Here is a 21,223-nt window from a genome sequence, read left to right as displayed (position 1 = left end):
GTTTTGAACTTGATAGGTTCAGTAGTTTTTGAGAAAAATATGGAAAACTACGGAACCCTACACTGAGCGTGGCCCGACACGCCCTTGGCCGGTTTTTTTTTTGTTGAAGTAATCATCTGTTTGATAATAATATGATAAATGATGTAATGTTGCTGGCCCTGAGGCCAATTTTGAACAAGATTTCTTGATAGTCCATTTGGTAGTTTAATAGCCGAACTTTTATATCATATCTAGTCAGGTGATTACATAAAATGTATGTATGAAGTACCTAATATACTCGTATCTGGGGGCACGGCAGTGCCCCCGCCAAGTCGAGCGCGAAGCAAACAGGAAATAAAGAAATATCTTTCCCATCACGGAACAATGGTATTCCGGACCTTTGGGAGGCGTGCGCGGGGCCGAAGCCAACGCGTAGAGGCCCTTTCGACACTTTAATGAAATGTAAGGGGTACACCGAGCGGATGTTGCCCTTGCCCGTATCATGGGACACACGCAGAGGCAACACCCGCCAGGGTGTAAGGACTATTTGAGAGTTAATGGAATCTAAAATGAACTGGGCTATTTTGATGAAAGTGATGGACTAAATACTGGGCTATGGATAAAAAACCGGACGCCTGCCTAATAAAACGGTATTCAATTTTATTTCTGGCAGACGGTGGCTCGTCCCCACAAGATGGGCCTCCACAAAAAGCGACATCCAAGATGGCTCAAGGGCAACACCGGTGTGAGAACTCAAGGGTGTCGAGAGGTGTACACCGCTTTCTGCCCAGTGGCTGTTAAGCCACTGTACCAACTCGCGTCTTATGCAAATTTGCACTTCCACCCCTGGGGCATGTAGCCCTAACGACTCCACTCTGGACGGCCAGCCAAGGCAAGCCAGAGGTAGAGAGTACTGTCCCACCCACCCGCCTTACAAGTAACAGAACTCCCCAGGAGCACTCTGGTACGTGGGGTCGCTGTTCTCCAACAGCTCGCCACAAGCTGCCCTGCGTTGACTGATTGCACTGGTATTAAAACCAATGGGCGATGGGGTCGTCCCATCCCTACGCCATTATTATATTATTATTACTGCCGTACCATCCTTTACTGGAACCATTTCGCCGCATTTTCAGGCCCCTATTTGAGAATCTCTTGATGACCAGAACACAGAAATTTTCGCTATCCAGTAAGCTATAATCACTTACTTAAAGTCCAAAGTTGCAAGTAGGTCAGTTAGTTCCAAAGTTAAACGAAAGCAAAGTTTCTCATTTATGACACTCACTTAAAGTGCGGTATCATAATTGATGAATGATATGGCACATAACGTATTTGCTTCTACGATATACCTCATATACTTGGGTCCTGCGGGCGTAGCACACTAGTTGGATAAACTTTATCTTATCGCATCGGCGCATCCCTATCGTACTTACGTATTAGTGCGAAAAGGACGGCCTGACGTTATGTCGTTTATCACGCGACGTGCTTGCCTGCCTGGGTATCTAGTCTTATTACAGTACGGTCAATACGTGTAAAAAGTTAGGGAAAAATATTCCCTTTAATACTCGTACCTTACTTCGTCGGCGCGATAGGTATGGGAGACATTTCTGAGCAACTTTGGTACAGCCATATTTTTACACTTGACTGAATAGATATTAATAATAATATAGTCAAAGAGGATTGAGTATTATCTGTAGAGAGTTACTGTCAAAGTAAAATATGTAGTCACAGTGCATACACTCTAAAAAATGAAGACCAACTAAGAGCAGTTTTCTCTTAGTTGACGTTAAGTTGATCACTACAATTACGATCATATATAATTCAAATAAAGCTGATTACTAAAAACAACAAGGGAATGTATGATTGAACTAATAACTTAGGTGTTTTGTTATTCCTAACCATTGTACACCTTGAATCAATTATGAACTTGTTAGGCATAACTATGTAACATAGGTTGATTCAATCCTTAGTTGAACTTACTAAGGTAATTTAGTTAACATAATTATTTCTCATGGAATTATTGAACAAGATCTTAATCGATTCAGTTACGTTGCAAAAGTAAGAGCAATCAAAATTACCTTATTTGATGTGTCTAAGATCTTATCAGGCTCGTATGGAATCAAGATGCTTGACTACGACTATCAAAATATTGATAGGAGCAACCAAATTTTTTTTAGAGTGTAGACTGCCATCTCTCGACACAAGCTTGAAACTTTTAAGCCTCAATTTTGACAATTTGGCCCATATTCTTAGCTTGATATGTGCTAAAATGTCAAATATTAATATTATCGCCATCTAGTCGAGCGTCCCCAAAGGTGTAACGCCATCTAGGCCACCGTACCTTTTTAAATATGGCTCTGAGATACGTTTTTTTCTTAGACTGTAGCTGTCTATACGGAGTTACATATGTCTTTGATAAAGTCAAAGGAAATCGCTATTATAATAATGTCTGTGTTGACAAATTTCAACGCCACATCTGTTTCGCAGAAGCAACTGAACTAGAGTAGATAACTATTGTTTAACATCATAGACTCAAAGCATTTGCTACGGGATAATAACAATAGCTTCTCGTACCGAGCGTATTATTATTTTGTCAAGTTAGGTATCTACAGTTTGTAAGCAAAATACAAGATGTGTATTTGCTAGAATCATACGAGTACAAGGAAAATGAAAGATCCCTTTTTATCCTTTGCATTTTCTCGAAATATACATGTATTCTTTCAAAACTTTTCCAATTTTTTATGAACTTATGGTGGTGACCCATACTGGATGCCGACAAAGAAGCGGGGACGTGGTAGGCCTAGGCGAAGGTGGCGGGACGACTTGGACACCTTTATGAGTGACTGGCCGGAAAAAGCACATTAGAGGGAGTTGTGGAAATCAGGGGGAGAGGCCTTTGCCCAGCAGTGAGACACTATAACGGGCTAATAAAAAAAATGTGCCTTTGTAGTGTTATTTTGAAATACATACATACATACATACAATCACGAACTGTATCCCATAAAGGGGTAGGCAGAACACATGAAACTACTAAAGCTTCAGTGCCACTCTTGGCAAATAAGGGGTTGAAAGAAAACGAAACTGTGACATTGCAGTGACAGGTTGCCAGCCTCTCGCCTACGCCACAATTTAACCCATATCCCATAGTCGCCTTCTACGACACCCACGGGAAGAAAGGGGGTGGTGAAATTCTTAACCCGTCACCACACAGGCAAATATTTGTGTTTGTTGTATTTGTATATTTTGAAATATTTGTGGTTAATGTAATGTCTTAGCTTTATGCACTTCTTTTGCCCGCGGTTTCGGTCGCGTTATTCTAAAATTGCGGAATGCTCCATACAAACTTCCACCTCCCATTTTAGGGAAGTGGGGATTAGAAAGGGACAAAAGTCGATGTCAGTCTCCAACCCTCTTCAACTATCTCCACTTAAAAAATCACGTCAATTCGTCGCTCCGTTTTGCCGTGAAAGACGGACAAATAAACAGACACACACGTTCCCATTTATAATATTAGTGTGGATTTTCTTTTATTATACAAAAGTTTAACACCTGTGTTCACCTCACTGTTGCCAAGCAATTTTTACCTCTGCCAATTGTCGCAACAAAAATAGTCAAGTGTTTTATCACTATTAGCCTGTTAAGAAAATTGGCGGGAAACAAACGTCGTTCGTTAACAAGGGATGAGGCGCGTTCGAAAACGCGCTACAAACTATAAATAAATAAAGTGTTGTCTATGGTTAGTTTATGGATATTAGATAGCGGTTGTGTGGTTTATTTTACGCCATTATGGCGGATGTTTGTCATTTCACAGTGTATGACCAGTATTAAATCTCTTTGCAAATGACAGACTGTAAAGAATTGTTGGCAATATATTATACTAGCTTTTGCCTGCGGCTTCGCTCGCATTAGAAAGAGACAAAAAGTAGTGTCACTCTCCATCCCTTCAACTATCTTCACCTAAAAAATCACGTCAATTCGTCGCTCTGTTTTGCCGTGAAAGACGGAGAAACAAACAGACACACACACTTTCCCATTTCTAGTATTAGTAGTAAGTAGTATATGGATGTTTTGAGACGTAGATCTTAGAAAATATACCTACCTAATAATTTTAAGTTCATTAGACTTCTCTTCTCATATAGATGATATAGACCAAACATATTTAATGACGTATAATTTCTACGAATATATATACGTTTAACTAGTTTTTTAAAGGTGCGCGGGGCCCGAGGGCCCCGCGGTGTTCTTTTGTGCTTTGCTTTATTGTTTTTTGCTTTGCTTTGTGTTTTTTTGCTTTGCTTGTTTGATTTATTGCTTTGCTTGTTTGCTTTTTTGCTTTAGCCTTTGCGTGCTTGGGAGCACTCTCTGCCCGCAGCTCGGCCTGCGGCCTCGCGTGCTTGGGAGCCTGTAAGTCACGCTCCGGGCCTTCGGCCCTCAGCGTAGTTACTGTGGGGGTTGTAGGGAAGTTGGAGCTTAAACACGACCCAATAGTAAAAGTGTCTTGAGAAGCTCACGACGGGCCTGCGGCCTGCGGCCTCCGGCCCGTCGTTTCGCTTCTCTAAGACACTTTTACTATTGGGTCGTGTTTAAGCTCCAACTTCCCGGTCCGCCGGCGAGTCGATCAGGGATGCTCCGGGCCTTCGGCCCTACGCGGAGCTCGGCCTTCGGCCTTCGCTATGTTTCGAAGCTCTGCGTCGGGCCTCCGGCCCGCCGCTTCGCTTGTTAAGATACTTTTTGTTATTGTTTTGCTTGAGAGCACAGTCTGTACGCAGCTCGGCCTGCGGCCTTCGCGTGCTTGGGAGCACTCTGCCCGCAGCTCGGCCTGCGGCCTTCGCGTGCTTGGGAGCCTCTCAGACACGCTCCGGGCCTTCGGCCCTCCGCGTAGTTACTGTGGGGGTTGTAGGGAAGTTGGAGCTTAAACTCGACCCAATAGTAAAAGTGTCTTGAGAAGCTCACGACGGGCCTGCGGCCTGCGGCCTCCGGCCCGTCGTTTCGCTTCTCTAAGACCCTTTTACTATTGGGTCGTGTTTAAGCCCCAACTTCCCGGTCCGCCGGCGAGCCGATCAGGGACGCTCCGGGCCTTCGGCCCTACGCGGAGTTCGGCCTTCGGCCTTCGCTGGGTATCGAAGCTCCGCGTCGGGCCTTCGGCCCGCCGCTTCGCTTGTTAAGATACTTTTTGTTATTGTTTTGCTTGGGAGCACAGTCTGTACGCAGCTCGGCCTGCGGCCTTCGCGTGCTTGGGAGCACTCTGCCCACAGCTCGGCCTGCGGCCTTCGCGTGCTTGGGAGCCTCTCAGACACGCTCCGGGCCTTCGGCCCTCCGCGTAGTTACTGTGGGGGTTGTAGGGAAGTTGGAGCTTAAACACGACCCAATAGTAAAAGTGTCTTGAGAAGCTCACGACGGGCCTACGGCCTGCGGCCTCCGGCCCGTCGTTTCGCTTCTCTAAGACACTTTTACTATTGGGTCGTGTTTAAGCTCCAACTTCCCGGTCCGCCGGCGAGCCGATCAGGGACGCTCCGGGCCTTCGGCCCTACGCGGAGCTCGGCCTTCGGCCTTCGCTGGGTTTCGAAGCTCCGCGTCGGGCCTTTGGCCCGCCGCTTCGCTTATTTAGATACTTTTTGTTATTGTTTTCTTGGGAGCACAGTCTGCACGCAGCTCGGCCTGCGGCCTTCGCGTGCTTGGGAGCACTCTGCCCGCAGCTCGGCCTGCGGCCTTCGCGTACTTGGGAGCCTGTCAGACACGCTCCGTGCCTTCGGCCCTCCGCGTAGTTACTGTGGGGATTGAAGGATTTGTAGGGAAGTTGGACCTCCGGCCTGCGGCCTCCGGCCCGCCGCGTCGCTTTTTAGACACTTTTACTTATATTTTCTTGCTTGGGAGCACTGTCTGTACGCAGCTCGGAACTTGGACCGGAGCAATGACCGTCGGGCTGTAGAACGCTCCCTCAGGCTGGTAGGGAAATTTGACTTTGTCCCCTCTCGCCGCCGTTTTTGACTTTTCCAAAAAATTTTTTTTCTCATTTCTATTTTTGGCCCCCGCTCTTACCACGTGCCAAATTTGAACGCGCTCGGACCGAAAATAAAAAAAAAAATTTCAAAGTCGGCCATTTTGAAATTTTGTAAATGCCATTCGATGGACCTCAGATAACTGTACAACATTAGTTTAAGCACTATTAACCTTTTTCCTACCGTTACGGAGCTATGGGGATTTAAAAAAAACCTCCATACAAACTGGTAGGGAAATTTGACTTTGTCCCCTCTCGCCACCGTTTTTGACTTTTCCAAATTTTTTTTTCTCATTTCTATTTTTGGCCCCCGTTCTTACCACGTGCCAAATTTGAACGCCCTCGGACCGAAAATAAAAAAAAAATTTCAAAGTCGGCCATTTTGAAATTTTGTAAATGCCATTCGATGGACCTCAGATAACTGTACAACATTAGTTCAAGCACTATTAACCTTTTCTCTACCGTTACGGAGCTATGGGGATTTAAAAAAGGACCTCCATACAAATTTCAATTGGCCTTCAAAGGGCGCCATTTTGAATTTTTCAAAATTTTCTTTTTGTATACTAATCTTGGGGTGGCTGTCTATCCGTGTGCAAAATTTCAGCGCACTCGGACCATTTTGAAATTTAAAAAAAAAAAAAGTCGGCCATTTTGATTTTTTTTTAATGCCATTCGATGGACCTCGGGTGACTGTATAACATTTGTTTGAGCACTTTTCACTTCTTTGTACCGTTACGGAGCTATGGTAATTAAAAGAAAAACCTCCATTCAAATTTCAATTGGCCCTCAAAGGCCGCCATTTTGAATTTTTCAAAATTTTCTTTTTGAATATAAATCTTGGGGCGACCTTCCACCCGTGTGCCAAATCTTAGCGCGCTAGGCCCATTTTGAAATTTTTCAAAAAAAAAAAGTCGGCCATTTTGAATTTTTTTTTAATGCAACTTTTTCTACTCGGATACCTGTATGACATTTGGTCGAGCACCCCCCGGCTATCTCTTACGGTTTAAAAGTTGCCATACAAAATAAAAGTGGCCAGGTTTCTCACATTTGTAGCATTTTTCAATTTTTTTTTATTTCATTCGAATCAAGGCCGCTTGGAGATTCTACGACCAAAATTTGAGCTCTCTATGATAAATTTGAAAAATTGACAAAAAAAAAAGTCGGCCATTTTGAAAAAAAAATGGCGGCGTCAAAAACTGCCCAGGGTCCTCTATGACATTTGGTCGAACACTCCCCGGCTAACTCCAGCCGTTTGGCCAGGCCGTCCAACATTTTTTTACCCGGAACCGGTAGACCGACGGTATGATCTATCCGGGGTCGCAGGACCAAACTCTATACGACCACACCAAACACTGCCACCCGCAAAAACCCCCTCTGCCCATTTTTGGAAAAATGTCAGTCGGGTTGTAGCTTTATATTAATATTATATATAGCTGCAACCCCACTGATTTCATATATAGATGTTTTATTTCTAAACGGGGGGGGTTAGGGGGAGGGTCGATGTGGGGTTGTATAGAGATGGTCGATGCGTGGTCCGGAAAAATATGGATATTCCCGAGGAGTGGAAGACGAGAAAAATGTTGGACAGCCTGGCCAAACGGTAAGACTTAGGGGGGGGGTGCTCGACCAAATGTCATAGAGGACCCTGGGCAGTTTTTGAGGCCATCATTTTTTTTTCAAAATGGCCGACTTTTTTTTTTGACCAAATTTCAAATTCATCCTAGCGACCTGAAATTTTGGTCATAGAATCTATCTAGGGTCTAGATTCGAATAATAAAAAAAAAATTTTGAAAAATGCTATAAATGCGAAAAATTTGGCCACTTTTTTTTTGTATGGCAACTCTTAAACGGTAAGAGATAGCCGGGGGGTGCTCGACCAAATGTCATACAGGAGCCCGACTAGAAAAAAGTTGCATCAAAAAAAATTCAAAATGGCCGACTTTTTTTTTTTTTTTTTTTCAAGTTGGTCCGAGCGCGCTGAAATTTTGCATGCGGAGAGGTATGGGCCCCCAGATTACAAATGTCAAAAAAAAAATTTCGAAAATCCAAGATGGCCGCCGTTATGGCAAAATCGATTTTTCAAGTAATTTTCGCGAGCCCGAAGGGCGAGCTTCAGGGTGGGAGGCCGTAGGCCGACCCCGCGGAGGGCCGCAGGCCCGGAGCTCACCTTTGGGCTCCCACCCGGGCCAAATCCAAGTAATTTCAGGCGAGGCCGAAGGCCTCGCCGCGGGCAGAAAGTGCTCCCATACGATTTCCTTACAAAAGTGTCTAAACAAGCGTAGCCGGCGGGCCGAAGGCCCGACGGCGGAGCTTCGGAGCCGAGCGAAGGCCGAAGGCCGAGCTCCGCGTAGGGCCGAAGGCCCGGAGCGTCCCTGATCGGCTCGCCGGCGGTCCGGGAAGTTGGAGGTTACACACGACCCAATAGTAAAAGTGTCTTAGAGAAGCGAAACGACGGGCCGGAGGCCGCAGGCCGCAGGCCCGTCGTGAGCTTCTCAAGACACTTTTACTATTGGGTCGTGTGTAACCTCCAACTTCCCTACAACCCCCACAGTAACTACGCGGAGGGCCGAAGGCCCGGAGCGTGACGGAGAGGCTCCCAAGCACGCGAAGGCCGCAGGCCGAGCTGCGTACAGACTGTGCTTCCAAGCAAAACAATAACAAAATGTATCTAAATAAGCGAAGCGGCGGGCCGAAGGCCCGACGCGGAGCTTCGAAACCCAGCGAAGGCCGAAGGCCGAGCTCCGCGTAGGGCCGAAGGCCCGGAGCGTCCCTGATAGGGGCCGGCACGTGAGCCCGGCGGGCCGCAAGGCCCGCGGGGCGAACCCACGCGGTCAAACTGCTCACCCCAAGTGTCTTAATAAGCGTAGCGGCGGGCCGAAGGCCCGACGCGGAGCTTCGGAGTCGAGCGAAGGCCGAAGGCCGAGCTCCGCGTAGGGCCGAAGGCCCGGAGCGTCCCTGATCGGCTCGCCGGCGGACCGGGAAGTTGGAGGTTACACACGACCCAATAGTAAAAGTGTCTTAGAGAAGCGAAACGACGGGCCGGAGGCCGCAGGCCGCAGGCCCGTCGTGAGCTTCTCAAGACACTTTTACTATTGGGTCGTGTGTAACCTCCAACTTCCCTACAACCCCCACAGTAACTACGCGGAGGGCCGAAGGCCCGGAGCGTGACGGAGGGGCTCCCAAGCACGCGAAGGCCGCAGGCCGAGCTGCGTACAGACTGTGCTTCCAAGCAAAACAATAACAAAATGTATCTAAATAAGCGAAGCGGCGGGCCGAAGGCCCGACGCGGAGCTTCGAAACCGAGCGAAGGCCGAAGGCCGAGCTCCGCGTAGGGCCGAAGGCCCGGAGCGTCCCTGATCGGCTCGCCGGCGGACCGGGAAGTTGGAGCTTAAACACGACCCAATAGTAAAAGTGTCTTAGAGAAGCGAAACGACGGGCCGGAGGCCGCAGGCCGCAGGCCCGTCGTGAGCTTCTCAAGACACTTTTACTATTGGGTCGTGTTTAAGCTCCAACTTCCCTACAACCCCCACAGTAACTACGCGGAGGGCCGAAGGCCCGGAGCGTGTCTGACAGGCTCCCAAGCACGCGAGGCCGCAGGCCGAGCTGCGGGCAGAGAGTGCTCCCAAGCACGCAAAGGCTAAAGCAAAAAAGCAAACAAGCATAGCTCAAAAACAAAAAGCATAAGCTTAACTCAAAAACAAAAAGCAAAAGCAAAAGCAAAAAACAAAAAACAAAAAGCAAAAGCAAAAAAACAATAAAGCAAAACAAAAAAAGAACACCGCGGGGCCCTCGGGCCCCGCGCACCTTTAAAAAACTAGTTATATAGATATAGTGGCACTCCCTCACTTCGCAAAATAAGGTAAAGATTGAAAGTTAGTTTTAAGTGGACTAGCTCTATATATTGTACAACTAATACAAAAAGGTAATTAATAGGACAAATGTTTTCCTTAATCAAACACCAGTAACAGTAACACAGGAAAATGTAACAGTTTCTACAAACGTGTGTAACCGACACATGATAGTGTTTTGTTTAGATGACGCTCGATGACTCAGCGCCATCTGTGGCCGATTTACACGTTATTATGTATTTGTATTGATTTAGGTTCTGACGAATAATTCACGTTTGATACATCACTTGGTTAGTTGTCAAGTACATAGTGAATGAATCAGCGGTGCGATGTTTGTTTTACATAATAAAACACATGTATGTAGTATTAAGTTATTATATCAGTAAGCACATTATGAAACATTTTTAGGAAAAGAGAGCATTTTTTAGAAGGCATTACTTACAAGTTTTTTTTTTTTCAGTAGGCACATCTTTACCGATTTTATTTTTGATTTAGGCGATTCGGGCATTTAAATTCTATCTACGCGATTAAAACAGCAAGAAAAAAGGACCTACTATTTGTGCTAAGTCAAAAAAATAATATATTAAGTAATTTCGGTTTCGTATAAAATTAAAAACTTTTTTATTTGGCTTTGAATTCCATACATCAGCCTTTATTTTCATAGAAAGCCACATCGTCAGCATCAAGCATCAACTTTTCAGATCTCGTGCTTTTAATCTAGTCCCTTTGAAACTTATTCAAACATTCATAATATTAATAATCATAATCAATCAAAACTACTAACTAGCCAGTTTGAGTTTACTGTATTGCGTGCGCTTTTCCGGTATTTCCGAGATCTATTGATTTTTGTGCATATCGACCCGGGAACACCACGCAATCATTGCTGCCGGGTCATTTACCTGTTGGTTTCATTTCAGTACAGTCAGCAACACACCTATGAATACAGCCAAAGTGCCAAACATGGTGTTCTGCTTTTGCACTTTGTATTTACAGCTTGGTTGCTGACTGTGCCTAACTAAATTAAATGTGCTAACCAAGACAATGTTTTACAGTAAATGTGTTCAAATTTTTTTTACCTATATGATTTATAAAATAATGCATTTCGTAAAAACGTCTTCTATTTTTCCTGAAATAATTATATTGTTTACTGTAATATTTACCATCTGGTGCTGCCCTCTATTGACATTTGGGCGAGGTGCTGCCGCTAACATTACCTCGTGCCGGTCAAAGTTGTTAGAGCTTTTACACAGATGGCGCCACTCAAATGAAAATAGAATAGAGCCGGCAAACACTGTTATTGGCTGCATGTTTCAATGTTTTCGACGTATTGTGGTATTACTGCACATGATCTCAACAGCAATTATATAGGTAAACTATATTTAGATTTAAATAGTAAATTATGTCGAAGTCGTGCAAATGTAAGTGGCTAGGTAGTAATGACTCTATTTTTTTTTCTAAACAGTTTGACATGAATTGAACCATGATTGTTTTGGTGACTTCCGGCTTTTAAAAACTCATCATAAAACGCTACATAAATAAACTAAGTTTTGATGCTAGATAATACATATCTCTTTTCTGTCATAACACAAGATTTATTACAAATTAATTCACAGTAGCGTGGTAAACAAGTGTTTAGATAGGATCACTTCTTGCAATAAATTTTAGGGTAGTTACAGTTACATGCAAAAGACAAGTTGTTAAACTTTTTTCAGAATTTTTTAATGAGTTTTCTTTGCGGTGACACTTGGTGACGTGCATGTTATGATTTATCGTTTACTTTTCTAATCGCTTCATTTAGTTAGTCTTTTGCAGACAGGTTGTAATGCGTTAATTTATTACTGTGCGTTTTTATTGCTTGTTCTGTTTTTTTCTCTATTTTTAATAAAATAAATCTGAGAGTTTATATTTATACAAATTTTTATTCGTTTTAGTTAAAATTTAGAATTTTGAATCCTATTTTTTTTAATTACATTTAGGTTAGGAGCCCTGATACCGAATATCCAAACTTCCAGAACCGATTTAATATTTCCACATAATATCCACAGTCCAAAACCATACATCATAACATAACAATGAATGGACCAGCTGACCATTATCACGAACAAGGCCAGTCGGGAAATCGGTCACACATAACAAAAACCAACAAAAGTAAACATATTTGTATGGAATCACAATAAATCAGGCAGCCGTGACATTGAGATCACGGAAGCGTGTATGGTATGGAGTCATACAAGTCATACAACTCATGCACGCGAGCTAATCGCCCGTGGCTAATGGAAAGGCTGGTACACACGTGAAGATTGTGAAGTGTGATGCTAATCTGTCCCCGGCCTTAGTTTTGATAAAAGAGGCTCTTGTGTATGGTCTGAGCGAGGTCATTGTCAATCCACACCAAAGAATATAATCCACACTATACCAAGCTTTTTTAATATACCACGTCGGTAGCAAACGGGTATACGGTCCGCCTGATGGAAAGCCGTCACCGTAACCTATGGACGCCTGCAACTCAAGTGGGTGTCTTTTTTGAAGAACCCCTTACTGTAGTTCATCGGAAACACCTCGGCAGGGAGCTCATTCCACAGCCGTCCGCGGGAGGAAATTCCTTTGAAACCGCACGGTGCTCGACCATTTAGGTTGCAAGGTGTATGGATGAGCGCCCTGTCGATGGCGAGCGGTGCGATGACGAAAAGTGGACGTTGGCATCATGTCAAACAGAGATTTTCTTTTTTTTTGTTGTATATGTACTTAGGTAGTATCTTAGGAGGAAAATGAGGAGACCATTTTCTTGATAGGAGGCGATTATATTGAACCTCATTAACACCGCAGGGGGCAATTCACAAACGTGTTACCGATGTGGGCGGATGTTTAGAAGGTGTGAAGGCCATACCGGTCCAGACATACCTCAGGTTGACAGTTCATTTCACTAACACAAGAAAACCTTTATTATTCTTGAACGAGCTTCTTATTTTGATTATTTATATTAGTTCATCGATTGTGTATCCTTCTTGTACCTACAACTGGACTATAGATCTACTTAACTTGGTCTTAGTCGGGTCGGTGTGGACGGTCCATTATGGAAATTAATATCGACCAAGAGCCTCCTCTTGCTCTGAATAAAGTACCTAATAATACATAGTCTGATTTATGACTAACTCACGTGATGTTGACTCTATCTTTACTTTCGGAAGTCTAGACATTTACTTCATCATATTTTTTCTTGTCCTAACTTTTTATTCACTTTGTTTTGTTACTTATGTCTATTAATAAATAAAGGGCACAGAAGCTGGCTAACTAGAATACATAGATATGGATATCTAGAGATTGACTAATCTAACTTTGCACCGACAGAAAGCCTACAAAGTGAGATAAAAATTTGGCATAAATTATACAGCGTGTGTTGTATTGCATGATATGCAGAGAAAAGTTGGAAGTTGGTTCAACTGACATAAGACAAAATCTTAAAACTCTTACAAGAGAGCTCGTATTAATCTTTGGCGAAATACACGCCTAGTTTGTGTTACCAAACTTTATAAATAACCGATCCCTTCTATTTTACAAAGATCATACGTTAATCGAACGAGAGAACAGTTTAGTAGACTAAACATAAACTCGGATATAGAAGAGTGGCCCGGTGAAGTGAAAATATAGCCACTAAGTTGATACTCTCATAAATAACACATTTTTTAAAGCATTTTTTATCTTTACTATACATATTTTAAATTTTTTCATTGGCGTCCATTTCTAACGGCATTATCATCGAAACTATAGCCTGAGTAAATTATATGTTGCTACATCACTTGCATACAGAGTGTAACAAAAATGGTGGTGATCCGTTTAAGGGCGTACTCAGTATCGTATTCTTATCAGGAAAAAGTAGAAGAAAATTTTTTTCGCTAAAAAAAATTTCACTTTTGTATGAGCCGGGCCGCGCGAATCGGTCGAATCTCCATACAAAGATAAAAAATTTTTTTCCGAAAAAAAATTTTTATCCTACTTTTTCCTGATGAGAATACGATACTGAATACGCCCTTAAACGGATCACCACCATTTTTGTTACACCCTGTATTATAATCACAATTTGACTCTAAAAACCATCATGTCTTATTTTACGATAACCATAAAGCCCGCTGGATACACTTCCTTTTACTCCGGTGTGTACATCGCTCGAATGATTCATGGCAGTAATCTATCCTAATAAAAAATGTATTTTGATTGCATTACGCAGCAAAAAGCACTTGTAAACAGCTGGAGTCGTCTCAAGTAATTTAGCATTGAGAACGTTCGGATACATTTATACCTGCACGTAGATAGGTCTTGTGAATGAACGGCCTAGGACATGACTGTCGCGAGAGTATGTCACCGCGAGTTAGATGACACGTCTTCTTCTAACTGTATTAATGACATAAGTCTATCTCGCGGCAATCATGTGCTAACCCTGCTGAAAAGTAACTGAACGAATGAAAGTATTATTCTGACTTTATTGACACATAAATTATAATATTTAAGAAAGGAAGGAGGAAAGGAAAAGGATACTTACAGTTCCCGTTTCCCGGCATAGTACAGAAGCGGCAAATAAAAAAAACGTAGGCGCAAATATTTAGCGTCTTATAAATCATTTAAAATTCGCACCTTTCTCTAGTGACTAACTTATTTGACCAGCGATCTGGTATGTTCCTAACTACAGCGCGTAAACGTAATAAGGGCGATAAATGAAACCAGGCATATAATTCAATATTGTTATCATTAATTAATAGGTGTTTTTGAGTTACTCTTAATTTTCACCCCATAATGATTTTTTGAAAAATTTCCTAGCAGCAATGTACTGTAAACGTGGTTGCGATGACAATCAATGACAACTGTCAACGAGCGTTTAACGCGAGTGTGTTTGCATTACGTTGCGGGCCGAATTAATTTGTATGGATAAAAAAAATATTTCAGTTTTAAGTAAAAGTTATCTAATTCCATTTTTTATGTCCTATACTCACCACCGTTAAGAGGTTCGCCCGTATTAGGTTTACACCCTGTATAAAACATAATACATTAAAAAAAAAACATTTCAGCTGCAGAAAAAAAAAATCAGATGAAATTCTAAAGTTACTTCCTCTTTTACATCTTATACCTATAGAAGACTGTAAGTTGCTTTGTACAGGGATTCCTTTCTAAATACAACAGGGGGGTTACCATGACGTACTAAAGACGTTCAGTTTAGGTTGAGAGAAAGGGACACAGCTATAGCAGTTACATAGCTCCGTCCCTCTCTCTCAACCTAAACTGAACGGCTTTAGCACGTCATGGTAACCCCTCAGGAGTTTCGAGTGGGTGTAAAACAAATTCACATTAAAATTACGAGAAACGAGTAAATTTTGGCGACACAAAGCTTTGTTCCCCTTGACGGGTGTAAGCTCTTCCCACATCATGTCATGTGCTATTTTAAGACTGATCCGTAATTTCATACATGGTTGAAATTATATTATGACTAGCTTTTGCCCCCGTCTTCACTCGCGTTAGAAAGAGACAAAAAGTAGCCTATGTCACTCTCCATCCCTTCAACTATCTCCACTTAAAAAATCACGACAGTTCGTCGCTCCGTTTTGCCGTGAAGGACGGACAAACAAACAGACACACACACTTTCCCATTTATAATAAATATTAGTATAGTAAGTATGGATACAAAAATGCCGCTTTAGAGTAACTTTGGGAGTTGAGGATTCTTTTGTCTTTGGTTCTAAATTTGGGGTAACTATTGTTGTCTACCACAGATGTCATATATACCATAGATCAAGCAAACGTATCTACTTAGCGTGTCAAATGAACTCAGTGAAATCCACTGAGTTGTCCGTCTTTAATCGCAGCTTGCAGCTTTCGGGCGTCAATTTTTGTAAGTTGAAGTCAATCAAAACATAAAAAATGCCTCGTTACGTGATATTCAATTGCAACAACACAAAAATTATGAACAATCAAGAGCCTGAGACATAAATTAATTTTTATTAAGCAGAAACGTCTGCTAACGATTCTAAACATTTTGCCGGAAGCGTAAATTTTTCCATTTTTTCCTTTAATATAAAAAAGCCTGAGACATATTTAAAATTACAGGCAAGAAACAACTTCAGTACAAAATTTGACACGCTCGGCCCCTATACAAATAGATGAACTTGTTTCTTCTATCTAAATTAGTCAGTCAACAAGTTGTCCTTTAATTTAAAACACTTTCTTGAATAAAATTTTAGTCTTTGTCTTTAAATTTAGTAACAATTTCCCTAGCTTTAAGTTACTTTGTTGAATGTTCAAAGTGTTCATTAAATGTTTTTTTTTGTTTTAGGTAAGTTAAGCTGCAACATGCTGTATATTAGTCACATTGTCGAACGAGGTATTTAACAGGTACCTAATCCTATTATAGTAAGAGCATATAGGTACATAACAGTCAAGTGATATATGTTACTCTTCAAATTCAAGCGCAGATCCAGTTTCGTGCCCAGAGGGGGGGTCATGTGGTCTATTCGTATGGCCAACCTAGGCTCCATGACCCCCATGGACCCCCCCTGGATCCGAGCATGTTCAAATTTCCCAAAATATGTGGCACGGTGTTACAAATAATGATCGTGTCATATATTTTTGGCCGTCCTTCATTGTGTAACATTGGTAGTGTAACACTACAGGACTGCAGGTTCCTACCTACTTATAGTCCGTCCAAGCGTATAGGGGACTATATTAAAAAGTGAGAAAACAATCTTCCTACTTATTTTTTTATGTCCGAAATTGACCGAAATAATAGTGTTGCTGCTACTGGTTACAAGTTACAACACTTCAAATATTTATATCTTCCGACGAAGTAACCGTGTGTTCGATCCCATAACAGTTATCATCTGTTGAAACTCGACCTTGGTTTGATTCTCGATCGATTTACACTAACACATATTGCTGTATCATACCTCAATGGTTCAAAAATAGAAAATCGTTAACTAAACTCACCTCCATGGTTAGAATCGCGGCGAGAAAATTGTACCTACTAGCCGTTGTTCGGAAATAATAGACGACCTTGGCTAGATTATTATGTCAGCTTTTAGTGATGTGACGCTCTTGTAAAAAAAGCGAGATGGAACTCTGAAAAATGACGGGTTTTCTAAATTTTCATTCAAAAAATAACGATATGGGGCTAGGTAAGTGTAAGTTAGGGCAAAGTAACTCATTGGGAAAAATGGGATGTAACTATGGAAACTGATTAAATCGCGTATAATAAATTTATGATTTACCTCAGCGTTTCGAACCCTTTACAATTAAGCTGAACGACAGTTAAGCGACAATTAAGCAGTAAATTTCAATAAAATCCTTGCTTTTGTGTTAATTACATAAATTATAAGCAATAATCTACATTTAGAACAATTAGAACATGAAAAAATTTGTTTTTTAGACAAATTTTATTCGTAATTGGCGTCACAAAACTGACATCGAGTTAATTTTTGTTAACAATTTTGGGTCCCAATTTTTGAAAATGCCCTAAAGCGTCCGTGCAGCGTCAACGAGTTAAAGGGTTCGAAACGCTGAGGTAAATCATAAATTTATTATACGCGATTACTGTCACTAATTATGGGTTCCAATTTCTGAAAATGCCCTTTAACGGTTCGAAACTTTGGGATGTAGGTATTACAACTTAATTACAATATAATCCGTTTCCATATTTTCACGGAAATAGGGCGAGAACATCACTAGCACTACATAGGACATCGTTTACATTATGAAATAAAAGCACAATAAAAGTACAGCTCTCATATACACAGCAGAGATTAAGGCACCTTACATCACAGGTACGTCTTATCGCGCTTCCTTATCAAACGAAACTTAATCAAATAATTCATCACAGTCTTTATGCCAACGCCCGATTCAGCTCAAGACGAATGGCCACTGGTCACGAAACTCCCGACTCATTTGGATATTCGACCAAACGCCCTTGAAATGATAGCTACCGTAATTGCTTTCCGAGCATGAAAAATCGATCCACATTCTATTTTTACCACCCATTTTAAGCATCACTTAGAAATTTATTATCATGGATCAATTAGTTATTAGACGACTGTTTATTTTCACCGCGTGTTTCATAACGTTTGTGTTGTTGAAATAATAAATAGGAGAAATTATCATTAATTTTTAGTATGATGTTACATACAGAATATTAATCCATGCGGCCTTGATTCCCGATCGGGATGCCCGATTTGGCTGGCGAGTGAGCTCACGCGACTCGTAGACCATAGACTCTGTGGCGAACGCGAGCCTCATTCAGCCAGTACTTCCTCGCTCGCTCGACGCAGTTCGCGTTGCTAGTCCGGCGCTAGTTTCCGAACGCACAGCTGCGTGGCGCGCGAAATTAAAAAAGTTGGGAAAGAAAAGCGCGCGCAAAAAGTGTTGTGAAAAATAAAAAAATGGGTGTGGTTAAAAATACAAAGAGCAAAGCGAAGAAGGATGAGTTGAAGAAAAATATTGAAAACGAAAAACCGAAAAAGGATAAAGTGAAAAAGAAAAGTAAAGTTTCGTGTTTACAGTGCATCAGGTCGCCTTCGGATGATGGTATGTTCTATCAATTTATTTATTTTTTAATAAAAAAAAATGGAAATTTTCAAAAGTGTGACTCTTAGGTTAGAAAAAGGAAAATTGTTTTATTTACCATTCACGAACGGAAAGAAGTTGATCGGTTTGCATCGGTCGTTGTTTCGTAGTCATTGTCAATAGTGAATATTTCCTTTTCCTGTTTTCTTTTACGAAGAAGACAATAACAAAGCAGTTTAAAAAAAAAGTAAATAAAGCTTTTGTCAATGGTCATTGCTCATTGATTACAATTTGTTTTTTTTAATGTGAATTAAAAATTGCTATTATTTCTCCATGCGTAGGTATTATTAAGTATGATTGTAGAGGGACATACATACATAATAACCTAACCACAAAATTAAAATTTAAAAAAAACCCCCGACCGCGTGATAGTGACCGAGTAGGTACTACTCGTAGACCGATTTTCATGAAACATGGCTAAGAACACTCCCGACTAACTCAGCTTTCAGACAAAAAAATAATCTAAATCGGTTCATCCGTTCGGGAGCTACGATGCCACAGACAGACACACACACACACACAGACAGACAGACAAACAGACGGACAGACACGTCAAACTGTATTTGTCCTCGACGATGGTCCCTTTCATTACCTACCCTACCGAAAATCGATCATAGACAAATTACCCTCTTCCCATAGTCACAAAAAGTCAATACATTAACCTTGACGAGTTCCACGGACGAAGTCGATTCAAATATGGCCAACGACACTTTCGACGTCGATTAGCAGAACCGCAGCGTCACCGTTGCCGGTTCTTGCCATTCTTGCTAACACCGGCCATTAGTGGTATATAGAATAAAACAGCAAAAAACCAAAAATTACGACTTTCTACGTAGACTGTCAACTAGCAATTCCAGGAAAGTTTGTACATTTGGATGGATCACGTTTCCCGATTTTGATAATAATTGGTAGGCTAATAAAGTCCATGATGCTGAGCAAGATGCACCAGGTTTCCCAAAATGTCCCAGACAGTTTGTATGAAACTTTCCTTTTTTGTTACCGAAAATGTATAGAAATCTGGTAACAAAAACGGAAGGTTTCATACAAATTACCTTGTTATATATTTTTTATTAAAATCGGAGACGTGATCCAAATGTAGGTACAAAATTTCGGGAATTGCTACAACACTATTTAAGAATGTGGTCATGTGAAGTACAGTACATTAGATAAAGATAAAGTTCAAAATCATCACATTAAAAGGGACAGTCATAAATTAAATAAAGAAAAAGGAATATATCAAAAAAATTAAATTACACTTAGGGCCACTTGCACCAACGAAAATGGAGGGTTAACCCACCGTTATTATGGAATTTGACAGATGACCGTCCATTAACCCTGAGTTACGTGATTGGTGCAAGTGAGCCTTAGAAATTTACTGTGTCTAATTATAGTACGGGTAATTAGTCTTTACCCGCTTGTAGTAAATAATAACCTAACCACAAAATTAAAATTTTGAAAAAACCCCCGACCGCGACATAGTGGATCGATTTTCATGAAACATGGCTAAGAACACTCCCGACTAACTCAGCTTTCAGACAAAAAAAACTAAATCAAAATCGGTTCATCCGTTCGAGAGTTACGATGCCACAGACAGACACACACACAGACAGACAGACAGAGAGACAAACAGACAGACAGACATACACACAGACAGACACGTCAAACTTATAACACCCCGTCGTTTTCGCGTCCGGGGTTAAAAATAAACCTTGCATCGTATTTAAAGCCCTTACATTACAAGTATTACAACACTGAATGTGTCAAGCTCAGGAGCTTTCGACGTTATCTAGATTGATAGAATTAATGGATTTTATGATTCATCGATATATTTTTATACACATACATATACATACATACATACAATCACGCCTGTATCCCATGAAGGGGTAGGCAGAGCACATGAAACTACTCAAGTTTCAGTGCCACTCTTAGCAAATCAGGGGTTGAAAGAAAACGAAACTGTGACATTGTAGTGACAGGTTGCCAGCCTCTCGCCTACGCCACAATTTAACCCACATCCCACAGTCGCCTTCTACGACACCCACGGGGTGTTCAACTCTTAACCTCAAAAATTCTTAACCCGTCACCACACGGTATAATTTTTCACGGTATATTTTTATACATGTGGAATAAACCAATATATTTTCGTACCAAATTAGATAAATTTTATTTTATTATTTCCCATCACATTGTTATTTGATGTTCCTGCTGTCAAAGCATCGAATCCTATAAGTAAAGGAAAAACGCTTATTACCTATTAATGTAACATTTCCGAACTCATAGCCATTACACGTTGTAACCTGAGGAAACCGAATAATTTTTACAGCGTAGTCCTCATCATAGGGTTGCAAAAAAACGGTTTTTTTTTTCTGCCTTGCAAAAAAACATGAAAAAAACAGTTTTTTTTCTGGAGTATGTTTTTTTTCTAAAGTACGAAATTTCAAAATTTGCAGAGCAGTTAATACTTTTATACGATTGTTTAGACTTAATGTTAACTTTTAAACGAATTTCATCAAATAACTTTAATTTCTGGTCTTATAAAAATAACATTTACGAAATCTGTAGTTGGTAGATAGTTATCACTATTTACTGTTGGCAACACCACCGCCTCTCCACGCTGCACGCCGCATCGGGAATTCCCCGATAAACGTTTGTATACTGAATTTTAATCGACTTAAAATGTACGTTATTGTTATTGAAACATGTTACAACTCACGAAAAACCGTTATTGTCGAATTATTAGTCCATCTGAAAAAAAAAACATATTTAGAAAAAAAAAACGATGGTGCTCGGTTTTTTTCAT

The 21,223-nt window shown here is 41.2% G+C and overlaps 1 protein-coding gene across 4 annotated transcripts in view; it reads left to right on the top strand.

The window, feature by feature from the left end:
- The window catches only part of LOC125237404 (ankyrin-3-like), a 311,117-nt gene that overhangs the window by 240,683 nt on the left and 49,211 nt on the right, over window positions 1–21,223 (top strand). The gene's annotated exons all lie outside the window — the stretch shown is intronic.

Source organism: Leguminivora glycinivorella, chromosome 21 (assembly GCF_023078275.1).
Source record: "Leguminivora glycinivorella isolate SPB_JAAS2020 chromosome 21, LegGlyc_1.1, whole genome shotgun sequence".
Classification (NCBI taxonomy): Eukaryota; Metazoa; Arthropoda; class Insecta; order Lepidoptera; family Tortricidae; genus Leguminivora; species Leguminivora glycinivorella.
The sequence above is the reverse complement of the archived record's forward strand: the minus strand, read 5'-3'. Positions and strand labels throughout refer to the sequence as shown.